Source organism: Fistularia commersonii, chromosome 6, assembly GCF_037954325.1.
Source record: "Fistularia commersonii isolate RoL2024-O1a breed Wild chromosome 6, RoL_Fcom_v1.0, whole genome shotgun sequence".
NCBI classification, from domain to species: Eukaryota; Metazoa; Chordata; class Actinopteri; order Syngnathiformes; family Fistulariidae; genus Fistularia; species Fistularia commersonii.
This window is the reverse complement of record NC_141289.1, coordinates 11,367,844-11,382,081: the sequence shown is the minus strand read 5'-3', so window position 1 is coordinate 11,382,081 and position 14,238 is coordinate 11,367,844.

Here is a 14,238-nt window from a genome sequence, read left to right as displayed (position 1 = left end):
GACTTTAGGAAATGGAGGACCTGTTCAAACCCCATCTCCATCAATGGGCCATTATGGACGAGTATAAGTACCCGGGCGTACATTTTAATTCCTCTTCCCTCAGCCGCAGGGAATCTTCAAATCTTTGTAGTTACAGTTAACAGTTAAGACAATTCATATTTCATTGTATTTCTTATTCTTCCTCCTTTCTGCTATTATCTATTACTCTTATGTTTTTACTTGAAACTCTCGCACATCAATTTCCTTTGGGATAAATAAAGTTGTTCTCATCTCATCTCATCTCATATAGACAATAAACTAGACTGGACGAAAGAGCCACCTGTTCTTTCTCAGGAGGTTCAGGACTTTCAACGTCCATAGAGCCATGCTGCAGATGTTTTATCACATGTTGGTTTCCAGCATCATCTTCTACGCTGTAGTGTGCTGGGATTGTAGGCTGAAGGCAGCCAACACTAACAGACTAAAAAGCTCATTAGGAAGGCTGGCTCCGTCCTGGGAGCTGAACTGGACTAGTTAGTGGAGGTGTCTGAGAGGAGGGTGCTGAAGAAGCTGCTCAGTATCAAAAACAACGCCTCTCACCCCCTGCATACTGTATTAAAGTCCTACCAAAGCACTTTCAGCTGTAGACTGAGACCACCGAGGAGCCCCACAGAACGCCACTGAAGTTCTTTCTTACCTGTGGCCATCAAACTATATAACTCCTCCGCTTTCGGCAAGAATGAAACTTGACAGCAATAAAATCAATATCATCTTTCAAGCAAAAGTATGTCATATTGGAGCCTTCGGTAAAAAAATTTCCTTCGAGATTAAAAAAGTTCTATTCTAGTCTACTCCGGACGCCCTCGTGGTATTACACAATTAAGGGATATTAAGCATTAGTAAAACTGATATGGGTTTGTCTTTAAAAGATTACAGTTCATTTCAAGTCAAGATAGTTTGTGGAAATGGGACTTTGACAGTATCAAAACATCAAGTGCTGACAATACAAATGAAATGATGCTATTATGTAGCATAGGAACACCGATTGCATTGTAAAACGAAACATCAAGTGCTGACAATACAAATAAAATGTTGCTATTATGTAGCATAGGAACACTGATTGCATTGTGAAAGATAATTGTGATGCTTTTATTTATGTGCTATTCCAGTTCCCAACCATGATGAATCAGTTTCTGCATGAGAGAACAGCATGACAGATGGGATACATTGTATGTTCATGTCCTGATTACAACAACCCAGCCATACTGCCCAGGGGCCATATGAAGAGGAAGTTAAGCATTTATAAACTGCACTATAGTCCCTAATCAACAGATTTTTACTCCAACTCTGCCTTTTTTCAAATCTCATTGAACTACCCCTGGCACTGACAGGTGACAGAACTCCACAATGAAAAGTTTTGATTGGCAAAAATCCAGGGCGACTGCGATGTTAGAAAGTGCTTTTATGGACCGTTTCCAGAAAACATGTACCATTTCTTTTGACCTCAAAAGTCACCTCAACTAGTCAATGCTATCCAGAGTGCTGCTATCGAAAGGACTGTCACCCAGGTTCCCTGTTATCTCTAATTTGCAATATCTTCAGCTTGGGTGCAGGGAGCAGAGCCTGAAGAAGTGATTTGCATTGGTATTCCAGCTCTCTATCTCTGCAGGAGGTCTGACACTGCCATCATCTTTTCTTTTTGTCAAACTCAAAGACAGATTAGGAAGAAGTAAGAAGGTCAAACAGGTGCAAGTATGTGATGCAAATACAAAATAGACCCCTACCTTTTTAGAAGCTATTTCAATTAAGATAGTTTGCACTTGGATACTGTGGTTGTCATCAACTGTATTATTTTTTTCCTCAGTTGTCATAAATATCTTGATCATTGTGCTAAAAAAAACATGTAAGTAAATGCTTTGCCAGGCAAACACGGTGCCCATCTTTTCATGGTTTTCAAGTTATAAAGCGATTGCAAACTCAAATGGACATTAATGACCCTCAGTTGCTTTTCACTCTCACTTCATCAAGACGGATATAAACAAGCACTTCCAGTCGAATGGGTCTATTTCCTTAGATGCTGTTCCACTCACTTTCAAACTATTCCCTTTTGTAGAGCAAGTACTGCCTCTGGCATCTGGAATTCATTCACCAGTCAAAATTAATAAAATAAAATACAGCAAAACCGATCTGATATCATAGACACTTAAATGGGAAATCAGACAAATCTGTAGAATGATAATACATTGGAAACTTGGACCGTCATTGTGGATTGTCCACATATTCAGGCCTGGAAGGTGACAGCTATGCAAATGAAGCTTTCTAATGTGTCAGTATTGCCTCTCTGCGATTGATATTATGACAGCATGACAGATCTTAGCCCTCTATTTTGGGATATTGCTTCAACTGTAAAAGGCAGACACTGAACAGTCTTGCATCAGAACTAAGATTATGTCTTAGGGTTTATTCTTATTTTTGCCCTCAGAATTTGACAGACCAAACAAAAAGATATTCAGCCACTGCTCACAAGAACTACTTTCATCACTTAATCAACTGATGGTCTATTGGTCAACATTTTTTTTTTTTTAACAGATTGTAAAGATTAGGGTCTTGGTGCCAGATGCTAAAATGATATTCAATATTCTGAAAATAAACATGGAGGAGTATCAAATCCATCCTCTGAAAATCATCCACAGACGGTCTAAATGAATTAGACATACACCTTTTTTGAGCAATTAAGGAAAGGAATCCTTTGATTGACTAATTGAGATAAAATGATTTCTCTTATGACATTTGCCCTGTGTCTTCATGAGCATGTGCAGCAGCTTTACTGTTGGAGGAAAGGTTGGAAAGTTTAAAATTAAGTACATTCATTCCCAACAGCAGTGTGACAGCTAATATAAACAACCTAATTTCCAGGTGCACAGCACCCCCCACAAGTTTAGCAATTGATTCAACGCTTGTGACAAATTATTCTCAGGGATAACTTCCGGCAGGGGTGAACGGAGTAGTGAAGAACTGTCAGTGCAATAGCCAACAAAAGTGATATGTTTTTGTTCGGACTTACGTTGGGTTCACAGAGCATAACAATAACATTAAAACAAAATGAGCGGAGCCAGTTGAGAATCAGCGGACATAAATAAAAGATCATTTGTCTTTGCCAAATAGAGTAGATTATCATTTTTTATGACTTCTTTTGAAGCAGTTACCAGTGAGAAATTGCAACTTTTGGTGAGTTTTAAGACATAAAGAAAAAACTGAGTTAGCTGACCACTTGCTCAATTTATATTCTAATAGTTGCGCTGACATGGAAAATTATATACAGCCCAAACCATTATCATCGCAGTAGAGCAAAAAATATTTACAATTGCAATTCACTCGGCTTGATATTACAGTTGATTTATGAGTAATTTCAGAAGAAGTGTGAAAAAGGGTAATCTGTTGCACTCATTTAGGAAATAGCAAAGTTACACCGGGAAATGATATAGGATATTTAGTATAGATCATTGTCAATGTGTTTTAGACACTGGCTTTGACAGAAAAGTAAGGAAAAGCAAATAATTTCCTTTATCGTAACCCTGTGGACCTATTTCAATATTTTGGATGGTAAAATACATTAAAGTTATCTATTGTCACAGGATGTTTGCAAATTTAACTGCCATGGTAAACTATTTATGTATTAATTGTCTGTATGTGTGATCATTTATTAAATGTTCTTGGACATGGCAGGAGTCTGACCTGGTGATGCCCCTTGTTGTCCTGAGCAATTACTGTGACCATGATTACTGATTGTGCAATTAGTGCTCCTCACGCAGTGCATCTGGCACTGGGTTGAGTTTGTCTGAAAGCCTGTCTTCACCACTTAGATAACACAAAGGAATCCTCTTCACAGGTATTTGAGGAAATAATATTACAAAACAACAAGTACTAACTTAGGACCGTAAGATGACTTGGAGAACTGCCTTTATAAGATAGCAGCCTACAGTAAGCAGCTGGGTTATGACCAATATTATTTATAGGTACTACAAGAAAGCAATCTGGCTATTTGAATTTCGATCAGAGTTGGGGTAAATAAGATTCCAGCAGAGGTTTTTAAATGAGCTAATCCAATCTAGACATCAAGTTTGCGATGAATATAAACTCTCCCACGAGGAAACGAGGGATTCTGAGCTAAATTATGTTCTTCTTACTGGGTTCACAGGTGGGAAAGCTTGGGAGAAATGAGGGCATTCTCCCAATATTATTCATCAAACAAACAATGCATTTGAAGCCACCACTGGTGTCGAATATACTTTTTTGCGCCTCAATGACACTCCACTGACCAATTTCCCATTACTTGCTCTGACTCACCTCATTTTGAAGCAGCAGCACACAGGCTTTATTACCATGGCACAGGCAGACGGGGACTCATAAAGCTGACGGGTGTGATAACTCCTTCCCTACCTTGTCATGGCCCGAAGAGGAGGATGGAACAAAGGTGTGATCGAGAAGGGCATGAAGCCATAGGTTTGCCAGTGACACCCTGTCACTCCAGATTTAAAGGGTGAGACGAAACCCCAGACAGTGACGGCTGATGGAGTGCCGCAGATGCATGCCAGGTCTGCACAGTTAGCTGTTTACATTTCCAAAGAGCATTTTGTTCTCTTGACCACGGTACTTTTAAAGGGTTGACGAGGCTATCACCTCTCTCTGACTCACCTTCTTTAAAAAGCTTTTTATCCCGAGATGGATTGCAAAGGGTCCGACTTAATGTTACCTGGAAGGACTATTCATTTTTGATATTGATACTGAATCACATCATCATTTAATGATTCATTAATGCAGCCACCACCCTCACATGATAAGTTGGACATTATGTGATCCCCACCTTCTCTTTACTCTTATATTTATTACAGTAGTTGGGTTAATTTGCAGTAATCTTACATTTAACACATTTTAGCTACAAAAAAAACATTAAACATGGATATAAAATGCGTATTCATACATACACACACATTCTCACAAAGCTAATCATTTAGAAATGACCCTGTTTGAAAAGCTTTTCTTTGCTTTTGTCTATTTCTTTTTTAATTAGCCATTGGTTCTATTTATCCCCAATCTATTTGTTTCCCTCTTGTGTTTTGAAACAAACAAAAGAAGTTTTTCCAAACAATTAAAGAGATTTTTGTTGTTTTTGTTTTTTTAATGATTAGAAACAAACTACATAATTGTGTGTGTATTTTGGAATGTGGAAACATCTGTATGTTGAGAAGAAAGAAGGCAAGACCTTTGTTGTCACATTCAATTATACAGTACATAGAGTATGGCTAAATTTGGCTTCTGCATTTAATCCATCATGGACGAACCATGAGCAGCTGCCAGAAACTGAACAGTGCCAGGGAAGCAGTTAGGGGTTCACAGCCTTGCTCAACAGCACTTTGACAGGCTCGGAGGAGTTGGGAATTGAACTATGAATGTTTGGTTTCAAGGAAGACCACTTTGAGCCCTCTGTGTCACGTGGCAAAGAAACTTAGGTGGAATCCCTGGAGCCATTTCTTGGCTTAGATGAGGGCAAAGCAAGAGGAGGCAGACAATGGCCCAGCAGCACAATGACATTTAAATACAGTAGCCTACAAAACAATAATGTGAGAGGACATTAAAGTATATTCTCAGGATAGACCTGAGGTGAGGTGTGATCAAAGAAATGTCTTTTCTAGTCTTAACCTGTGAATGCATGTCTAAGTCAGTGATGGTTTGCAAGAAAATAAAGTCAGGCAGTAATATATTCACATTTATGAGTTTGGACTACATAGTTAATCAAATTTGATTCTGGACACATAAAAAAGAAAAAAAAAAAGATTTTTGAAAGTTGACTTAAAGCATATCTAATAACAACTTTGCACAGCAGTATATTCTAATTGATTTGTATAACAAGAATAATTATTATTATTTTAAATTGGCTGTTCAGGTCAAAAAGAAGGGAAACTCCACTTATGTAAATCATTAGGGTGTAATCATTATTTTAATAGCCCAAAATAAAAGTGAATCATTCATGTAAATATTGAAATTCAAACTGCGGAATAAATATCATCAAACAGTATATCATTGAGACTCATTCCTTTGCCTACCATATCATCTTCGTATCATAATCTCTAGGTAAGACTTTTAAACACAAAATGGGCAGTGTGGTACTCTATTGCTAACTTTCCTATTTTATTAATGGCTGATCGTTGTTTCATAGCTATTGGAACAGTTTGAATCTGACTGAACCCACTTGAACCAGGGCTCTATGTTTAAACAGAAGTATGGGGATGCAACTTATAAGCCTGAGGGCAGATTTGAAGTTTATTGAATTTGATTTTGAAAAGTAGATTTAGTTCAGACTCATATGAGTGGGTCTCATCTCTACAGTTCCAATTTTGTTGCCTCAGGGATGACACAAATGGTAGTCTAAGAGAATTACAACATTACTAAAAAACTATTCATTGATTTGGACAAATACTTTTCATTCAACAGATTCAGCCTGGGTGAGCATGCTGTAAACTCACAGGTTATGGAAGTTAGATTGTATCTGAACACTTCAGGAGGTCATCAGTGGTGGGTGGCGATCATCTGGTATTCATAGTTCTTCAAATTTGCTCCCGGGCATTGTTGACCTCTGTGCTGACACAAACTTATTGCTGGTGTAAATCACACCGTAGCTACACACCACTCTTGCCATAAATATTTAAACAAGTATACATACATATACACCGTGCCGCATTACATTGTTTGCAATATTACGGCTTGCCTGAAGTTATGTGTGAATTCCAGAGACAGAGACATCTGTCTTTGTCTTTGGAACTGCAACTTCAGACATCGTCTTTCATATTTTCCAAACCCAAATTGATGACTTTTTTGATGACTAAAAACGTATTAAGGAATACCTTTTCATGCGTGTCTGTGTGTACTGGGGACATGTAGGAGTGAAGGGCGCATCCACACTAATGCTCAGAGACAGACAACGCACCTCCAGACAGATCTGTTCATTCACCTCCAAAATCAAGATTCACGGCTCTATTTTCTACCACCCCATTTGCCAGAGGTGTTCTGTTTTCTTCAGTATTAAATTAATTAAATGGGCGGGCTGCCAAAAGCAATGCTCTTTCTACATACCAGACAGAGTGGCGTGTCTGCTTCTTGGGTATGTATGGACGGGAATTGAAGTGCATTCCCAATTTGCTTGTGGGTAAATCAGATGGACTGATGGATTTTGGTTTCAAAGGTGTGCACAGTGCCCTCTATTTTTAAAGGTCAGGGTGTGTTAATGTCATAATATGAGAAAAAAAATACTGCCTTTAAATTATAATCATCTAAGGCATTACCTTAAATGCCACCGCGGATTCCACACTCGAATGCACAAAGAAGTTGACAAAGTACGTCACTGCAAAGAGCATCGTGGTCGTATAAATGAGCAGTGGTGAGTCTTGAGTCTGCGAGATGGTGAGCAGCAGAGTGCCAAGTCTGAGCTCCACATGACTGACTCTGTCAATGGCCGCGTACGGAGGCCTGCCACCGGCCAGGTGGCACTTACATCTGGCCCATTAGCTCTCAACCACTGCAGTGAGGCTCCTCACCACAGAGAGGCTGTTGAAATAATATCATCAAGACCTGTAAGTGTTGAAGGCGACCTTGCCCATTGCCTGCTCAGAAGAGCGAGGCACCCCCAAATCTGATGCACTATTGAAATGTGGATTTGAAACCCTGAAGCAATCAATCAGCCAGAAAATAGAAAAAAAAGAAACAATTATAAAAAATGAATGAAAACAGAGCATCAAAAGGTATACCATAAAAGTTATCAACGGTATAAGCTTAATTTTCCCGCTCTGATCAGGAAGCGAATTCTGGACACGAGGCTGTTTCTTTAAGTTTTTCTAATATACTGATAACAGTCCTAGGGTGTCGATACAAGTTATTTTCAGAGGTGTCTCTTCCAATAGCATCTCATGCACAAAGAGGGTTACGCAGAATGTGCATCTCAAAAAGTTAAAACAGTGCAGTGAATCTACATGCATTTTAAGTCTACAGTGGACATACTTTATCAACAAGATTCTGCCCAGAAGACAAGTTTTGACTCTGCGACACCAATTTGCATGCAAGTTTTGCTGTTACTTTACTTTTCTCTGATTAAAGTTTGCCATAAAAATAGGCATTTTAAAAGGAGGTGAGAAAAAGTCAGATCAAAGATACTAATCCTACCGCCCAAAGATCTTCATATGATTTTTTGGCTGGACTGAAGACCCATAATTCATCAATAGTTTCCAATAAAGAAAGCTAAATCTTTTTCCATGCCGTGTCTTCAACAACACATGTGATCTTACTCAAGTAATCACGCTTGAATGTCCCAAAAGTAATGAATTCACCCACCATCAAGCACGGATGAAGGGATGATCTTTTCAGCACGTGGGCTCAAGATACATAAAACCAAAATGTTTTCCCCAAAGGGTTTGAACAAAATAGCATCAAAAACCACCAAATCCAAACAGCTAAGAAAGCAGGGTGCGGACTACAGGTATCACTCCAAATCAGAACCTCATTTCTTCATTGCTTTATATTCTGACTTCTGTCATGTTATTACAGCAATCTCAGATCTGGTGAAGGATTATACTTAAGAATAATCAATTTTTCAATAATAGTACAAATTAAGCTTTCTGTACAGGTAATGAAGACAGAATTGAAAGAGATTATAATCATGACATCAGATGACATCAGATTCATATGTAATTGCTCGCAATTACATATGAAACCTAAAGTTATTTGTGCAAAACAAAGAGAAGGATCAGTACATGGTACTTGTGTCCTATCCATTTCGAAGCCTCTGAGCTGTGGAATTAATGTAGTACACTTTATTCAAATACTGCAGATGACTGTAAATATTAATATCCGGGGACTCAGCAGAGATCATCCGAAGGCATGTTGGTTGTGAATGCTATACGTCTCTGTCAAACCGAGGTACTTAGCAATATGGAGGCATCCGGGTCTTTAGCCTTTACTCTCCACTCTGATGTCCCCTGACTCTCAGGGGCAACCCCCTCTTCCGAAAAGCATGGCTCTCGCCCTGAGCATCGCACCAAGTGACACATTCTATCCATCAACTGCTTCACCAGAACATATGAAGAAGAAAAGTGCAGGGACGGCAAATTCTTCATGCATATGATATCGGGCTGTGGCATATCCACCTACGTTAACCCAGGGAAGGGAGAGGGAGCAGAATATGGGGGGAGGGGGCGCTTTGAAGATGGATTACCAGATCATGTCATGAGAAAGATTCTGCTATGAGCAATCAGCAATTTCAGTGGAAGGTACTGAGAGCGAGCAGAGAGGGTCAGGGGATGAATACAGATGCTCATTTGGTTTGGAGTATATTTTCACATCAACAGTAGACTAGAGTTTATTTTTGCTGTCAGTCACATTAGACCCCAAGCTAAAAAAAAAAAAAAAGCTGCTATTTGCTCTCAGAACAAACCATAAATGGATTATACCGCCTTGTATTTGGAAGTATTGAGCCACTAACACACAGAGATGACCAATGATGATGTTCAGAATGTATTTTTTTTCCCTCTTTTCTTTATTCAGCTTCAGCAATCAATTTTCATACAGCTGGGAATGTTAAGGCCGACAAAGTCATTTTGCAAAAATGGGACAGATGCCAAAGAAAATTGCAATTTTCCTTCATTTCTTGTGACTGATATGACAGCGACAAAGGTGTGTTGATTTTTTTTCTCCTGCTGGTGAGCTGTCTTGAAAAGAATAGATACTTTGAAAAAAAAAAAACAAAAAAACAACAAAAACCATTCTTTGTCCTTAAATGACAAGAGCCCACTTATGAAGTTGCTCCTAAATAATAAAAGGAGTGGCACAATTAATGCCCAGGTCTCTCCTGCCAAAACCTACATTACTGTTCTCCTAATAGTTTCCCCTTGTTTGAATCAAACGATCTGCAAATGTACTCCCGGGGAAAAAAGTGAAGTAAATTTAAAGAGAAGGACGGCAAGCGCTACAAGAGGATTCCAAATGAGAGAGGAAAGAAGAAAAACCGAGTGAATAGATGACTCCGCTTGCATCGCAGCCAAGGTTAACGGCTCCTATGGAAGAGCCAAAGCACTGGAGTTACAGAGATGAAGTAGCACCAGTTTCATGAAACAACCAGAATGTTCTTGGCATTTACTTCGGTGTAAGCAGATAGATAATCATCATTATTTCTATCTTCACATATAAGAAACATTCCATTCGTCAACAAAACATATGCTGCCATCAGTGGCAACGCAGCTCATTTTCACACAGTGAGATTAAACACAATTCTGTGACTTTGATTGTTTATCACTTTAAATGTATCACTTTAAACCCCTCTAGAGCTTTCATTGAATGGTCCCTATCTTATCTTCTCTGCCTCTCGAGCTTTAAGTGGACCACTTCACCACCATCTGACTGACACTATTAAGGATGCTCGGAATCAACACCAAACGCAGGTGTAATCTGGGATTAGACAGACTGTTCATGGACACTGAACACACCACGGTAGCCAGAAACATTTTCTGGGGGTTAACGGAAGGATTTTTGGGCCATCTGAGCTGACAGTTTACTCACGTATGTTTGCTTTGTCATCCAATTAGAGGTGATTCAGACAGGAGGGCAGAAGCATAATGACCACGGTGTATCACATGATCACTTCAGCTTGATTTTACCGCAACGTGACGGCGCCGCCCTAAATTTCAGTCATCCTTTCACATTGTTCAACTCTCCTGAATAATCTAGTGTTCCGAAACACTTCAGTTGCATTAACTGTTGTGACATGCCCACCAGCTGCATCCATACTCACCTGATGAGGGTCATGGGAGGGATCAGGAGTGGTGCTAGGGATTTCATGGCCACGTGCAAAAAATAGCAATTTTGGACCCCACCACTTCAAAACACCAACTATTTATACTTCTGAATAAAATTCGTGGCAAATTCCAAATACATTTTTGTGTGTACACACATACACACACACATACATACATACAAAAATGAATATACATACATGTGTGTATACATGTGAATGTATGCACACACAAGATATATTCACGCACACACATTATATATATATATATATATATATATATATACATAATACACACACACACACACATATATATATATATGTATATATATATATATATATACATATGCACATTATATTTTTTCAATATGCACACTTACATCCCTGATCCTATACCAGTTTTTACAAATCTGCATCTACAAATAGAAAAAGGACCTTGACCTCTTCTGTGATAAAAACTGAGCTCTTAGATCGTGGATTATATAAATTCATTAGGTGTTCTTCATTATTGATTTTGTTTCCATGCGTCACGTGTTGTAGGATATGGGTCTTTACTATAAAGAATCTCAGAAATTCTCTAAATAATCCTAGTTATACCATCTTCCTGCCTGTTTAATCACAGCTAAAGCTGCCTGCAATCAACTTTTTCTCTAATGTGACAATTTCTTTGTTTGACCTTACTTCATTCACTTGCTCTTTTTTCACAGAGCTAAATCCATATCCATAACAGCCCTATGCCCCCCCTCCAAAATAAAAAAAAATAAACTGAAAAATCAAAAGCTTTAAAGTACAAAGCAGTAAAACAGAAATAATGGAGATAAATCTGCTCTATTTTTGAGGTGGAACTTGAACTCCCACTTCTTTCACAATTCCTTCACATACTCCTCACTGGCCCCCGCTCATTGTCTCACAATTAACTTGAATCAGGATGTTTACTTTTGGGAGCAGCACTGCTTGATATTGAAGGAAACAGGATGGGATCGGCCTGATAATTAATACAGTCCATGCAGGAGCATGATTTTTCAGGGGGATTTTAAACCTGTGACATTCAGGGGAATTTCACAACCTCCAGTAAACTATTTATCTCGGCCATTCAGGGCACCAGACAACATCACAACCAAAATAATGGTGCTGGAGACAATCATTTTCCTTGGTCGTGGTCAAAATACGCAAGTTTGCAAACAACCAGAAGTCACTTTGAAATTTTACATCAAAACTTTCATCATCTATTTCAAGGGTTATCCCATATAACAATATATTTCCAACTATTTTCAATCTCTAATGATTACCTTACATGTTACCTTGTTTTATGCTTCAGTCTTGAAAGCTTCATGATAATGTGTATTGATTGAGAAGGGGAGTTTTATGCATGATTTTTTTTTTTTTTGTGGACCGGTTTGAGTTGTGGGGGTTCAACTAATAAAAACTTTAAAACTTTTGTCAGTTCACAGAATTTAATCTGTATACAATATTTATAGATATTTGCAATATTTCTGTTCGGCAATTACAATATTCAGTGCAGCAGTAAGGTGAAGGCAGAAACAGCTGTTTTTCAAAATAAGATCCAGAAGGTTTTATGAAAAAAAATATAATTTTCACCAAGAAAGATCTTCTTTGAGGACTGGTACCAAATGATCCAGGGGGACCACTGAGTCAAAGGATTCCACCAAATGAGAGGGAAGAAATCGGCTGAAGATAATTATGGATTCATATGCCCTTGGTATCAAATCTCTGTGAGTGAGACAACTGCTGCTGGTTCAGCAAGTCAAAGCCTGCAGCTCATTACAGCACACCGACAACGGTTTCCATTCCTTTTTCCCCAATAAGTCAGACTCATGTAGATCATCATTTAAAGGTTGACCATTGTTTAAAAGTGTCACCTCGATATATACTTGAGCAATACTTGGCCTCAAGAATGATGAAGAGAAGCGAATAAGCCTTTCTGTGGGTCTATAATTCGGAGCCCTCTGAGAACGGGATCTCCTTCTGTATCTATATCATTAGGTTTCCTCTACATCCCCAGGAAAACTCAGACACAACCTCCATGTATCTTCCTGAAGTCAAGTGCTGAAACAGCAGATTGAGTATTTCGTGTTATATTTCTTTCCATTAGATACATTTTCTTCATCTGCAAAAATATTTACATTTCTTGTTAAAGCTGAGACTCACTGTCCATGTCATGTTAGAAGCTATACAGTATTCCTTAAGTTGTCTTCAAGTACTCTTCATTAAATGCAGGAATGTCTCAATCAGACGATGATCAAGATAATTATTTGTCCACCCAAAGGACAGCTCGAGTAGCCTTTTGTCCTGTTGGAGAATGATAAACCATGCTGAGATGTGAGCATTACTCATTTCACAAAGCATTATGGCAACTTCAAAACCCTTGTAATAGAGGTCTGCATGGGGCAGGAGCACTCTGCACCCACCAGACATACAGCAGATGTTGGGAGTGCAGATTTTGTGTTCTCTCAGGTATACTGTACATGTTTGTGCGTTATACCCAGCGGCACCTTTGCAGACATGCGTTTCTTGCAGACAACCCAAAAAGGATTACTTTTTAATCAGGATGTAAAAATCAATTTGAAATGCGAAGGGGCTCTACTCAGATTACGGCGTGGGAACTGGTGGGCAGGCGCAGTACGGTGGCTGCGGTGGCGAGCACGTGTTCCACATAAAATCCGGCAGCTGCAGTCAAAGAGGCAGCATTTGATGACAAAAGACGGAGAAAGAATTGAAGAGAACAGTCGGGGCATCCAGACAGAAGAGTTTTCTACACAATTTTCTCACTTAAAAATACATACGTCTAATACAACATGAATTATAGGCTACATTTACATACAACAGATGGACGAATTACACATACAGCTACACAAATAGATAGACATCATGTTCATGGATTGAAGTTTTACCTGCATTTTTCAGGTAAAACTTTCAGGTCAAACTAAACATTTTTCAGGTGACCCCAGAAGTCAAGCTCAGCGCACCGGCAAGTTTGATAATTAGATCCAGAATATTTAAAAACCTTGCCAAATATTTGAGTTTCATCAGAGCTGCAGCCTTAACAGTATAATCTATAGGATTTGCCTGAAAAAACTGATATGGGTGTTCTCAGCTTAGTTTCATACTTTTAAATCAAAAGTCCTTATAAAAGACTGGCATACAAGATTAAAAATAATATGTATAATAAAAAGTCACCCACTTTTTTGTCACATGTCATATAATGAAACTTAAAAACTACTGCCTCACCACACAGAGAACAGTGATGGTTGAAGACATGGACAGAAGACAAGCCACTTTGGTGGTGTATGCAATAAATTTGTAAGACGCGGCAACTTTTCCTGTGGGCTTTCGTATATTTGGAGTGACAGATAAACCAAGCAGAAGCCAATATTTCTGTAGAGCATTCTGTCACATATATTGCA